A 12,955-nucleotide genomic window follows, 5' to 3' on the forward strand; every position below is an offset into this window, starting at 1 on the left:
ATTCCCTAAGATATTATACTTAATACAATCAATAATACTCCCACCTACAAAAATAATTATTACGAAATTGAATTCACTAATGTTAAATTTCTTATGGGCACCTAATAGACCTAGGATTGCATTAAAGAAACATACTAATAGCTGGTCTCAAGGGGGCATTTCATTTCCAGACTTTAATTTATATACTATCTCTTCTATTATAAAAGTTATTACTTTGTTAATAGATCAGTCATATGTTGCAAGATGGAAAGATTACTGGGAACTAATTAGCATTCACTTCATGAAAATCTCTTTAATACATAAAAATATTATTGTAAATAACCCCATGTTATGGTTACTAAAAGAATTTTGTACTTCATCCATTACACCAAAATATATAGTTAGTTACCCATTAAACATTATTATAGGTTATCGTAATTTTATATTCATGCATCCTAAGTATAAGGAATGGAATTTTATTCTATTCCCTATAATGTATACACAAGGTATGCTTTTGTCAACCACTTCTGAAAGAACTCTTTTAGTCACAGAGAATGATCTAAAGTATTGGTATCAGTTGCTGTCTGATAATAAAGTAAAACATTTAGACTTCTTAAAGCAAGAATTTGATTTGAGAGAAACATGTTGGTTAGAAATTCAGACTTTTAGACAACATCTTATTAATAAAATTGATTTAATGTCTTTAACAGTTAAAGAATCTGTTCCAGTACTGATTGATTACTTGATATTAAATTTACAACATAGAGTTTCTGATAAAGGTAAGCTCTCATACATACATAAAATTATCAGAGAAGAAACTCATTACAGTTCAGATACCTATTGGAATTATTTCATTTCCATTAATGGTGAATCACCAAAACAACAAGATAAACAATATATATTGGAATCTGCTTATAAAACTACTTATTCTATTAATTGGAGACTTTTTACTTGGAAATTTTTACATAGATCCTTCTATACACCTTTAATGATGAATAAAATAAATAATAAAGACAACTTATGTAAAAGATGTAATGTAGAAATAAATGCTGATTGGGCACATATGTTTTATGACTGTATAAAATTGAAGGAATATTGGAAGTTAATCAATGATTTTTTGCAGGCCCTTTTCACAGATAATTTCATTGTTTCTAAATCACTTATATTATTTAACACACCTGTTCCTAAAAGTGTTAAAAAAGTTAAACTTCCTTTATTATGGTCTATTCTAGCAGTGGCTAGAAAAATAATAACCAGAAATTGGATTTCAGATACCCTCCTTCATTTAATGAATTTAAAAATGTTATGACTGAAGTGTGTCATATGGAATTGATGACAATAAAATCAAGAACTACTAGAAAAACATCTTATTATATTATATGGGATACTTTACAAAACCTGTTAAAAAAATCTTAGTTTCAATAGCATGACATTATAGTTTAATCAATTGATTTGATTTGTAGTGGATGTCTTTGTAAATACTTTGGTTATTTTATTGAATGTTATAACTATTTCTATTTTAATTGCTTGTATAAAATTGTTATGATATTTATTTTGTATGTTAAAAACAATAAACTTGTTTAAAAAAAAAACTAGGAAAAACTATATTCCTAAATGTGAACAAGTACCCTTTTATTCCTTATACTTCCTTGCTCTCCCCTCTTCCCTTACTTCCTTACTTCTATCAAATTCTCTTCCATGACTTTCTCTCTAAATATACCATAAGCCTGTTTTCCCTCACTTTGTATTGCAATTATTGTTTGTATTAGACTATCTTAATTTTAATTTCTCTACAGACCATCTAAAATTTCTCTAAATGTTAAATTATTTTCATATAACTTGTATTGATTCTTAACCAATGTTTTTATATTATATCTAATTTGTTATAATTATTTGAACTGCAGATGTTTTTGTTTTATTTTTGAAGATTGTAAATTTGTTGTTCTCAAAATGTTTTGTAATAAATTGAAGCTTTTCTTCCCCGGCCTCCACTGAAAATGGGCTTCTGCTCAGTCAGACTTTCCAGGTAACCAAATGGCAATAAATAAATAAATAATTCAGGTGCCTGGACTTCTCCAGCAGCACTTTGTGATGCATTTCCAAGAAAATATCTCAGATACTTAGGATATGCATAACCCTCTATAACATGATAACAGGTAAGCATGACAGCCTTACAACCAATACTGCAGGAAGTCTATTTCAAGAACTGTGGACAGACGAACAGACCAAGCAACGCTGATACCGAACACTTGTTCAGTATCAGCGTTGCGTGGTTTGTTTCATATTGCATCCAGTCTTGGTTTTATGAACTAAGCTTTGTTCTGCAACTGTTTGGCTTTTTGACAGATGAACAGAAACAGCAATGAAATGGGCAACAAAATGGCATCAAGAAAATGGAGGAACAGTAACGGAGGAAGAGCAACATGACTGTGTGAAAGGCAGGCATGCACAGAATGACCATATGCAAAAGATAACAATGCCATAGCTGCTAGAAATGCACAAGAAATCTCTTTACTTTCAACCTCCAAAATGTGTAACACTACCTTTCACAATTTGGAACAAATAGAAAAATGTAGAACACTTGCTAACAACTTCCAGGAAGCTTATAGCACATACACACTTCTTTATACGTACAAACCATTCTTTTGATGAATTAATATGTCAGTGTTATTTTCCATGGATGTTTGTTAAATGTGGCACAAACGGGTAAGACGTGGATCATTTACTAGTAACTTCTGAGAAGCTTATAGCATGGATAATAACTGTTTCTTCATGCTTAGAAAATGTTCTTTTGATGAATTAACATGTCAGTATTATTTTTCACAGTTGTAATGACACAGCCATTTATTGTGATACATGGAATTTTTAAAACTTAACATGCAGGGCATTCTTTATAGTAAGGTATGATTGAGAGGTTTGCTGCACAGAGAAACGTAAAGTCTATACCATCATGGTTTCCATGACATTACCACTGAGGGCAAGCAAATATATGTATGTCCTGATGTTTTGTAACACCAGGCATCACCTCTTTTTACAAACATACAGTTTTCTCACAGCATGCATGGCAATTATCACCTATACAGACATCCAAGGCAGATAGAAGAAACACTCACAAAGACAGGCAGGTAGCATGAGGATGTCTGCACAGAGAACAGAGTACATAGATATGCTACATTCTGCAATATGTTTGGCCATTCTGTCTTACAAGAATACCTGCAGAGGGCACACAGATATGCTACATTCTGCAATGTGTAGGACCATTCTGTCTTAACAAGGATACCTTCAGATGGCACATAGATATGCTACATTCTGCAATGTGTAGGACAAGTGTGTCTTAACAAGGATACCTGCAGATGGCACATAGATATGCTACAATTTGCAATGTGCATGACCATTCTGTCTTACAAGGATACCTGCACAGGGCACACAGATATGCTACATTCTGCAATGTGTATGACCATTCTCTCTTACAAGGATACCTGCAGAGGGGACATAGATAGACTACACTCTGCAATGTGCATGACCATTCTGTCTTACAATTTCATCTGCTTTTACTGTACTTGTGTTTCTACCTACTTTATTTTACTTTTGCATCATCTTAAAAGTACTCAATTGTATTTATTACTGCTTGGTGTAACTCATTCTAAGCCTTTTGGTTTAAACACTTGGGCTTCGGACCAGTTGTTTTGCACTGAGAGGGTTTGTGGTCTGCACTGTAGTGGCAGAACAGGTAGCTTACATCCTTCTAGGTTGGGAACTGCTGATTGAGGGCTCAGTGTCTGTTATTCTAAAAGTGTATTAATTCTGGTTTAAGCACTTGGGCTTTCAGGCCAGTTATTTTATATTAAGAGGGTTGGTGGTCTGCACTCTTGTGGTAGGAGAGGCTGGACTCTGCCCTTCTGAGCTGGGAATTTCTGGTTAAAGGCTTATAGTGCATGCATATCTGAACTGCTTCGTACTGAAGTCGGTGTGCCTTGTTTGCTGTCGCATAGACTGGATTTGGGCCTGCTGGATCTAGCTTTGTTTGTGTAACTTGAGCACTAATCCAGGCATTCACTAAAGTATTCAGTTGTATTTATTACTGCTTGGTAGTAACTTGATTAAAGTGTAGCTATCATTCTAAGTCTTTTGGATTAAGCACTTGGGCTTCAGACCAGTTGTTTTACATTAGGAAGGTTTGTGGCATGCACTGTGGTGGCAGGACAGGTAGCTTTCATCCTTCTAAGTTGGGAACTGCTGATTGAGAGCCCAGTGTCTGTTATTCTTAAAGTGTATTAGTTCTGGTTTAAGCACTTGGGCTTCAGGCCAGTTATTTTACATTAAGAAGGTTCATGGTCTGCACTCCTGTGGGAGAAGAGGCTAGACTCTGCCCTTCTGAGCTGGGAATTTCTGGTTAAAGGTTTATAGTGCCTAAATATTTGAACTGTATCTTACTGAAATTGGTACACCTTGTTTGCTGTAGCATAGACTAGATCCAGGCCTGTTGAATCTAGCTTTGTTTATATGCTTGTTGTTTGTTTGCTTGTTATTTCCCTGGAACGCTAATTCCACCTAATACGTGGCTTCTCAGTGCTTCTGTGGATCACTAGTGATATCTGCATTGCTTACTGTACTTATTTCCTTGTTTCACTTGAAAGAAAGTTACTGTTTGTCATTTTTGCATTTAAGTTACCTGTAACACATTGCACTTAAGTTACCTGGCACATGCTCGCTAAAGCAATTATATAAGTCAGCACTAAAAATTAAAAGCACTACACCCTCACTCCCCACTGGCCCTTGTTTTCAATTTTTAAGGAATTCCCAATATTATAGTAGCATGTCCAAAGGTCAGTTGTCAATCTCCTCTCCGGTCCAGCTGGTGAATCTGGGAATCTTGAGGCAATGTTACAACTGCCTCATGTACACAGACAACCCTCTCCTCCTCCCAACAAATTCCAACACATGTGAGAAATGCAACCATATAGCCAAACTGGAGGCTAAGCTCTCTCAACTCAGTACTGGCATAACCAGTCAGGAGGAGAAGGAAACCACACTCACTACAATTCCAGTCTCACATAGACCTACCACGACAGCAAACCAAACACATAATCACACAAAAACATACTCGGAGGCTCTAAATAAAGATCTGCCTAAGCAGCAGAGACCTCCAAAGCAGACACCCAAGCAATCGCTACCCCAAAACAAAACACGTGCAACACATATCTCACAATGCCAGTGTGCCGAACAGTCACAGCCCTTAAGACTAAACAACACACCTGATACACTTGTAATAGGTGACTCTATCGTCAGGCACACTAACATCCCGCTCACCAGGCTGAACAAGGAGAGGGTCATGGTGAGCAGCCTGTCGGGCGCTAGGATCCGCCACATAACACAAGCACTCAGGTCACTCCAAGGCAAGTACAAATATGACTCAGTCATTGTCCATGCTGGTGTGAATGACCTGAGATGTACCTCCATGGACTACATGAAAAGAGACATAAAGGAGCTCTCTGAGCATGTAGCCCAGGCTGGTATGACCCTGACCTTGAGTAGCATCTTACCCTCACCAAGAATGATGCCACAATATGAAGACAAGATGATCAATTTCAACAATTGGCTTAAGTACTGGTGTCATTCAAAGGGGATCCAATGCCTGTCAGCTTGGGATGACATGCTCGACAAGCCACGATGCTTTGCTAGGGACAGCTTGCAGCTGTCACCCCTGGGCTTTCAGATATTGGCAACGGCTCTTGCTACCCCATAGTGCCTTTTTTAGGCAAGGCTCAAAAGACAAACCCACCTCCATAGGTATCACAAGGGACAAGAAACTAAGAGTAATGCTACTCAATGCCAGAAGTCTAAACCTCAAGATGCATGCACTCGAAACTCTCCTTAGCATGGAGAACATCGATATCTGTGCAGTAACAGAAACTTGGTTCAGGGCTCCCTAGAGCACCCCAGCACTACCAGGTTATACCTCATACCATGCTTTTCGGCCCCAAACCTTGGACCGAACCACAAAAGGAGGGGGCGTATCGATATTCATCAAAGATACCCATACCTCCAGGTTGGTGGCAAAGCACAAAGCATCAGAGACTATCCATGTGCAACTAACAGTGGGTAAAACTGCCTTCCAGTTTATAGCCTGCTACAGACCACCCTCCCAAACCCAGGAACCCTGCTCGGCCTTTCTGAGAACATTGGAAAAAATGAAGGTCTCTCCAAACACCATTATATTGGGCGACTTCAACTATCCAAACATAGACTGGGAGCATTACTCTAGCTCCAACACCCTAGCCCAAAGGTTCCTAGAATTTATAAACTCAAATGCTATGGAACAACTTGTTACCACTCCCACAAGAGGGGAAAACATACTGGACCTGATCATCACCAACATGGGGACTCCATGCTCCAGACCAGAAGTGTATCCCTCACTGGTAAGATCAGAACATAAACTAATCTCACTGGATATTCACATCCCGACCCCACCCCCTGCCCAGAAAACCACAGTGAAAAACTTCTCTAAAGCAAATTTCACACTCCTCAAAACCGAGGTGGAATCCTTCAAAGCCCCCGGGCCTGTGGAAAATACGGCCCAGACCACAGAATCCTTTATAAACGCATTCAATGAACACCTTCAGGAATGCATGGATCATACGATCCCAAATAAAACCAAGACCCAATCCTCCAAAGGCAGATGTCCTGTCTGGTGGACCCCAGCCATAAACAAACTATACAATAGAAGGAGGAAGCTACTAAATGATAGAGCAAAATCCCAGAAAGGGAAGGCATCACTCATCAGTATTAGCAAAAAACTATGGGCACTCATAAAATTGTCTAAGGCCAGCTTCGAGAGAAAAATTGCACAGGACACTAAGGATAATCACAAGGCTTTCTTTAGTTATGTTAGGAACCTGTGTGGTAATTCCCAGATATGCTCAGAATTAGTCCAAAATGACAAAAAATACACTGAACCCACAGACATTGCCAACATCCTAGCTGACAGGTTCAGCGCAAACTCCCCCCCCCTCCCCATCAAAAGGGCAAATATCTATCCCAGCAGAGTGCTGCCCCCCTGACATCTCAGATGCTCAGGTAAGAGCCGCCCTCTCCAAAGCAAAAAACACAGCATCAGTGGGACCAGACGGTGTCCCGGGCTGCGTCCTACATGAACTCCAAGAAGAGCTAAACCCAAACATAAAACTACTGTTCAATCTCAGCCTTACTACAGGATATGTGCCCAAAGAGTGGCGTACAGCAACAGTGGTCCCTCTCCATAAAGGTGGTGCCTCATCGGATCCTGGAAACTATCGCCCCATAAGCCTGACTAGCTTGGTCTGCAAAGCTATGGAAAGGATCATCATGGACCTCAGAAATAAAGATATTGGGGACCTACAGACACTGGATCCTACCCAGTTCCGCTATGTTAAGGGCAGATCCTGCCTCTTAAACCTGGTTGATTTCTTTGAAACATTCACCAAGGCCATTGACGAGGGGAAGGTGGTCCACACAGCCTACCTGGACCACACAAAAGCCTTCGATACAATACCCCACTCGGGCATTATAGATAAGCTCACCAGCTTAAATATAAGCCCCTATGTCACTAGATGGATTGCAAACTGGCTCAAGGACAGAACCCACATGGTTAGAATTGCTGGAGCCATGTCAGACTCCAAACCAGTTACAAGTGGTGTCCCACAAGGCTCAGTCCTGGGACCTCTCTTGTTCGGTATATATTTCTCGAAGGTACAGGCCAACACGGAAGGACTGTGGCTGAACAAGTTCGCAGATGACTGCAAACTGGGCGCCATAATCGACTCTCCAGCCAACACAAGCATCCTCCAAAAGGGCCTCATAGAAACAGACAACTGGTGCCAGAGCCATGGCCTGAAGCTAAATGCCAAAAAGTGTATAGTCATCCCCTTTGGCAAAAACAAAGTGCCCACAAATTACCACATAGGTGGTAATCCATTAAGTACAGAAGAAGTAATTAGGGACCTGGGGACTCAAGTTGATAGCAATCTCTCATTTGACAACCACGTGGCCAAAGTGGTTAGAAAAACATTTTATATAGCCCACCTAATCATGAAGGGATTCACATCTATATCAGGGGAGGTCATTGTGCCTCTTTACTCATCCCTCATCAGGCCCATAATTGAGTACAATGCCCCTTTTGGAATGTACCTTACCAGACACCGGCAACAACTGGAAAGACCCCAAAAGTACCTCACCAAGAGGATCAAAGGGCTCAAACAGATGTCATATGCTGCCCGGTTAAAGAAACTCCAGCTCTACTCAGTGGCATACCGCCTGTTCAGAGGCGATCTGTGCCTGACGTATAAAGCCATGTCCAACCCGGAATTAATTGACATGCTGCACCTCAGAAAATCCAAATCCCATCGAGCTACGCGCTCAAGAGACTTGAACCTCAGCACTGAAATAAATAGGACATACTGGAGGGACAGATGCATAACCCAGAAGCTCCCTTCACTCTGGAATAAAATCCCAGTCCAGGTTAGGCAGAGTCCCTCATTGACTCTCTTCAAGAGGAATCTTGATGAGTGGATGGGAGATCGTAGGTTTACCCCGGGTATCACTTTTGTGTCACTGTTAGACAGAGGCACAGTATACTAAACTCGAAAAAGGGCATAGCAAAATAAATTTAAAATGGGTGGCGAAAGCCAAACACATTCTGGCTAGGCTTATAAATGCCCTAGGGCAGATAGCCTAGTATTAACCTATGAACCTATAAGAATACCTGCAGAGGGCACATAGATATGATACATTCTGCAACATGCATGACCATGTTGTCATCTTGAAGGAACTGCACATATTACAATGGCCCATGACAAAGATGATATCTGCATACATGTACATGTAGTATCTTCTCCACCAGGGGCCATGGGCAGACATTGAGTCCATGGCAGCTCTACATGTTTTAGACTGCAACAATAACTTGCATGAAGAAAAAATAGTGTCAGGTAATTGGCCATTGCATAGTATGCTGAGAACTTGCTCTGAGGCAATGAGACAACTGACCATGGCCTGCGCAGTGGTTCCTCCATCCCAGTTCCAGTGCATGCTAGTCTGTACCATTACCATAGTCATAAACACCTATGTCATGCCTCTATTGGGCATGATGATTATGCTTCATAGTTTGAACAGCACATACCAAGGTGGTGATTTGGTATTGTTGTGGGTGGAATACGTGTCTCTGTGGTCAATCCCACACATAAAATCAGTCCTCATTTGTTCACCCATATGTTCAGTATGTCATCTTTCAGCCAGTCTGAATGTGCTGGTGAGGATGTGCAGGGCACCAGTTTTTCACTGCAGATACTCATGGTCCACCACTGCAGATATTTGTTAGACTACACAAGCATACAGTTGCCCACTGGCAGATGATATATTTTTCACACCTCCTAGTGCCCCAGTCATCATTGCCTTCATGAAGGTCCTCCACAGCTGTTATTGCTTGCCTTGCTGCTCCAGTTGGAGACCCAATACACATGTGTATGTTCCATGATAAGTAATAGACCAATGTTCCAGCCTTCCCAGATTTCTCCCCAAAAAGCACAGATAATTCAGAGTCCTGCTGCCCACACTGTCTTATAAGCCAACAGAGGCAACACACCTTGGTATTGCCTGTGTATTTGTGGAAGGTACTGGTTTGTCAGCTACCACTATATCCTGTTGTGACCAGTATCATATACTGAGAGGAGACTGCAACTTCCTGCTTTGTTACAATTAGAAATTTGACTTTTAAACTCAGTCATCTGCCTATGACCAGTGTGAGCATCTTTTCAGCCAGCAGTAATGGCCTCTGTAGGCAATGTGGTATCCTTATAGGTCATAGGTATCAGACAAATAAATGGTATACTTAAAAAAAACAGCAAACAATATTTTAAATTCTTTATTTACTCACATTCCTTGCACCTTGACCATCAAGTCTTCTAGGGAGTATAAATGGTACATGTCGGTAAAATTCTACCTAGAAACATAAACAAGCATGCACTGAAGAATACTGCAATATGGGAAGATCACAATCCCACTGGACTGAGTATTGGTGCATTTCATCTGATTACCCTGAAACACATGCCTGCTATGTGTAAAACATAGCAGACCCTTCAGTAAATACACATGTGCATTGGGCCTGTAACTACATGCAGACTTTCTGGTCTAGGATCATCAATAGAAACAGCAGAGGAATTTCATCTTGCAGATTATCAGTAGTGGGTCCTGGACATATGTCTCCACAGAAATGTATGGCCACCTTATTTATGGTGCATGTAAAATGTATTATGCAGCCACGGTCATCAGCTGCATTCATCACCTTCACTACATCCTCCCAAGGGTGATCAGAAAGGCAGTACTTACCAAGCAGACCAAATATGTCTGTGCCATGCCAGATGCCACTGTATTTCCTTCAGGAGCACCTTATTCTCAGCTGTAGTAAAATTGTCCTGCAGCAGTCGTTGGATAGTCCTAACTTAGTGAGAGATGTGTGTGCAACAGGTTAATTGCATTAATGGCAAACATAATTCATTTGAGCAATACATTTGGCTAACATGCACCAATACCCCAGACAGGCAACAATATCCCCTTAGTCAAACATCCACAAATTAAATCCACAAAATAATGCCACAACCATTGAAAAACACTCTGCATAAATGACTTTAGAACCATAAAATAAGCAATTTCATCCAGTAACCTACAGGACTTCATCAGATAAAAATACAAGTTAAAAAATTAGGCATTTTTCAGACTTTCTTCTTTTTTCAGTGCAAATCACTTACCAGCATTTTATTCTTGCTTTTATAGCTGGCTAGCTATAGTAATGAGATGAATGGTGATTCCTGAACGTACGTCAGTGGATTTGGATATAATACCATCAGTGGTGAGTGCATCATGACAGTAGATTCATTCCTGAGCACTACTGTGGTATGAGCAGGATGTTAGCAATATAGCATTATATCATTCATTTACATCATGAGGAGAGGCATGTCATATAGGCTGTTGAGATGATTGGGCTACTGACCTCAGATATCAGAGAGCGATCAGTGAAATGGGATGCAATACCCAAGTATAAGGAGGTACCAGAATCTACACAGCTGCTGGGTACAGGTCACAGCAAAGCCCCTGCAGAGCTGTTGGGTGCAGGTCACAGCAAAGCCTCTGCAGAGCTGTTGGCTACAGGTCACAGCAAAGCCCCTGCATATTTTCAGAAAGTGCCAACATACTTAATTTGGTGAACTGATAACAACCAGCACTTGGGTACTCTATTACCTTTTTATATAACTTTCTTTTATAACATTTATTTCCATCATAATATGCATTATAATAGAACAACAAATATATAAACATTTCAGCCATGATATTGTGTAATATGAAAATAAAGTTAAACAGATATTTAAGACTGATATGTCAGTTGATTTTTTTGGTTACATGACTCTTGTGCATAGTATTAACAAAAATGTCCTATCAAATATATGTGCGCGCACGCACGCACACACACACACACACACACACACACACACACACACACACACACACACACACACACACACACACACACACACATATAGGTTCATAGGTTCATAGATTCATACTAGGCTATCTGCCCTAGGGCATTTATAAGCCTAGCCAGAGTGTGTTTGGCTTTCGCCACCCATTTTAAATTAATTTTGCTATGCCCTTTTTCGAGGTTAATATACTGTGCCTCTGTCTGACAGTGACACAGAATTGATACCCGGGGCAAACCTACCATCTCCCATCTACTTATCAAGATTCCTCTTGAAGAGAGTCAATGAGGGACTCTCCCTAACCTGGACTGGGATTTTATTCCAGAGTGAAGGGAGCCTCTGAGTTATGAATCTGTCCCTCCAGTATGTCCTATTTATTTCAGTGCTGAGGTTCAAGTCTCTCGAGCATGTAGCTCGACGGGATTTGGATTTTCTGAGGTGCAGCATGTCCATTAATTCCAGGTTGGACATGGCTTTATACATCAGGCACAGATCGCTTCTGAGCAGGCGGTATGCCACTGAGTAGAGCTGGAGTTTCTTTAACCGGGCAGCATATGGCATCTGTTTGAGCCCTTTGATCCTCTTGGTGAGGTACTTTTGGGGTCTTTCCAGTTGCTGCAGGTGTCTGGTAAGGTACATCCCAAAAGGGGCATTGTACTCAATTATGGGCCTGATGAGGGATGAGTAAAGAGGCACGATGACCTCCCCTGATCTAGATGGGAATCCCTTCATGATTAGGTGGGCTATATAAAATGTTTTTCTAACCACTTTGGCCATGTGGTTGTCAAATGAGAGATTGCTATCAACTTGGGTCCCCAAGTCCTTAATTACTTCTTCTGTACTTAATGGATTACCACCTATGTAGTAATTTGTGGGCACTTTGTTTTTGCCAAAGGGGATGACTATACACATTTTGGCATTTAGCTTGAAGCCATGGCTCTAGCACAAGTTGTCTGTTTTTATGAGGCCCTTTTGGAGGATGCTTGTGTCAGCTGGAGAGTCAATTATGGCACCCAGTTTGCAGTCATCTGTGAACTTGGTCACCCACAGTCCTTCTGTGTTGGCCTGTACCCCCGAGAAATATATACCGAACAAGAGAGGTCCCAGGACTGAGCCTTGTGGGATGCTACTTGTAACTGGTTTGGAGTCTGACATGGCTCCAGCAATTCTAACCATGTAGGTTCTGTCCTTGAGCCAATTTGCAACCCATCTAGTGACATAGGGGTTTATATTTAAGCTGGTGAGCTTATCTATAATGCCCGAGTGGGGTATTGTATCGAAGGCTTTTGCGAGGTCCAGGTAGGCTGTGTGGACCATCTTCCCCTCGTCAATGGCCTTGGTCAATGTTTCAAAGAAATCGACCAGGTTTAAGAGGCAGGATCTGCCCTTAACAAAGCGGAACTGGGTAGGATCCAGTGTCTGTAGGTCCCCAATATTTTTATTTATGAGGTCCATGATGATCTTTTCCATAG

This window comes from Protopterus annectens, chromosome 4.part1, assembly GCF_019279795.1.
Source record: "Protopterus annectens isolate FY-2018-M chromosome 4.part1, PAN1.0, whole genome shotgun sequence".
Classification (NCBI taxonomy): domain Eukaryota; kingdom Metazoa; phylum Chordata; order Ceratodontiformes; family Protopteridae; genus Protopterus; species Protopterus annectens.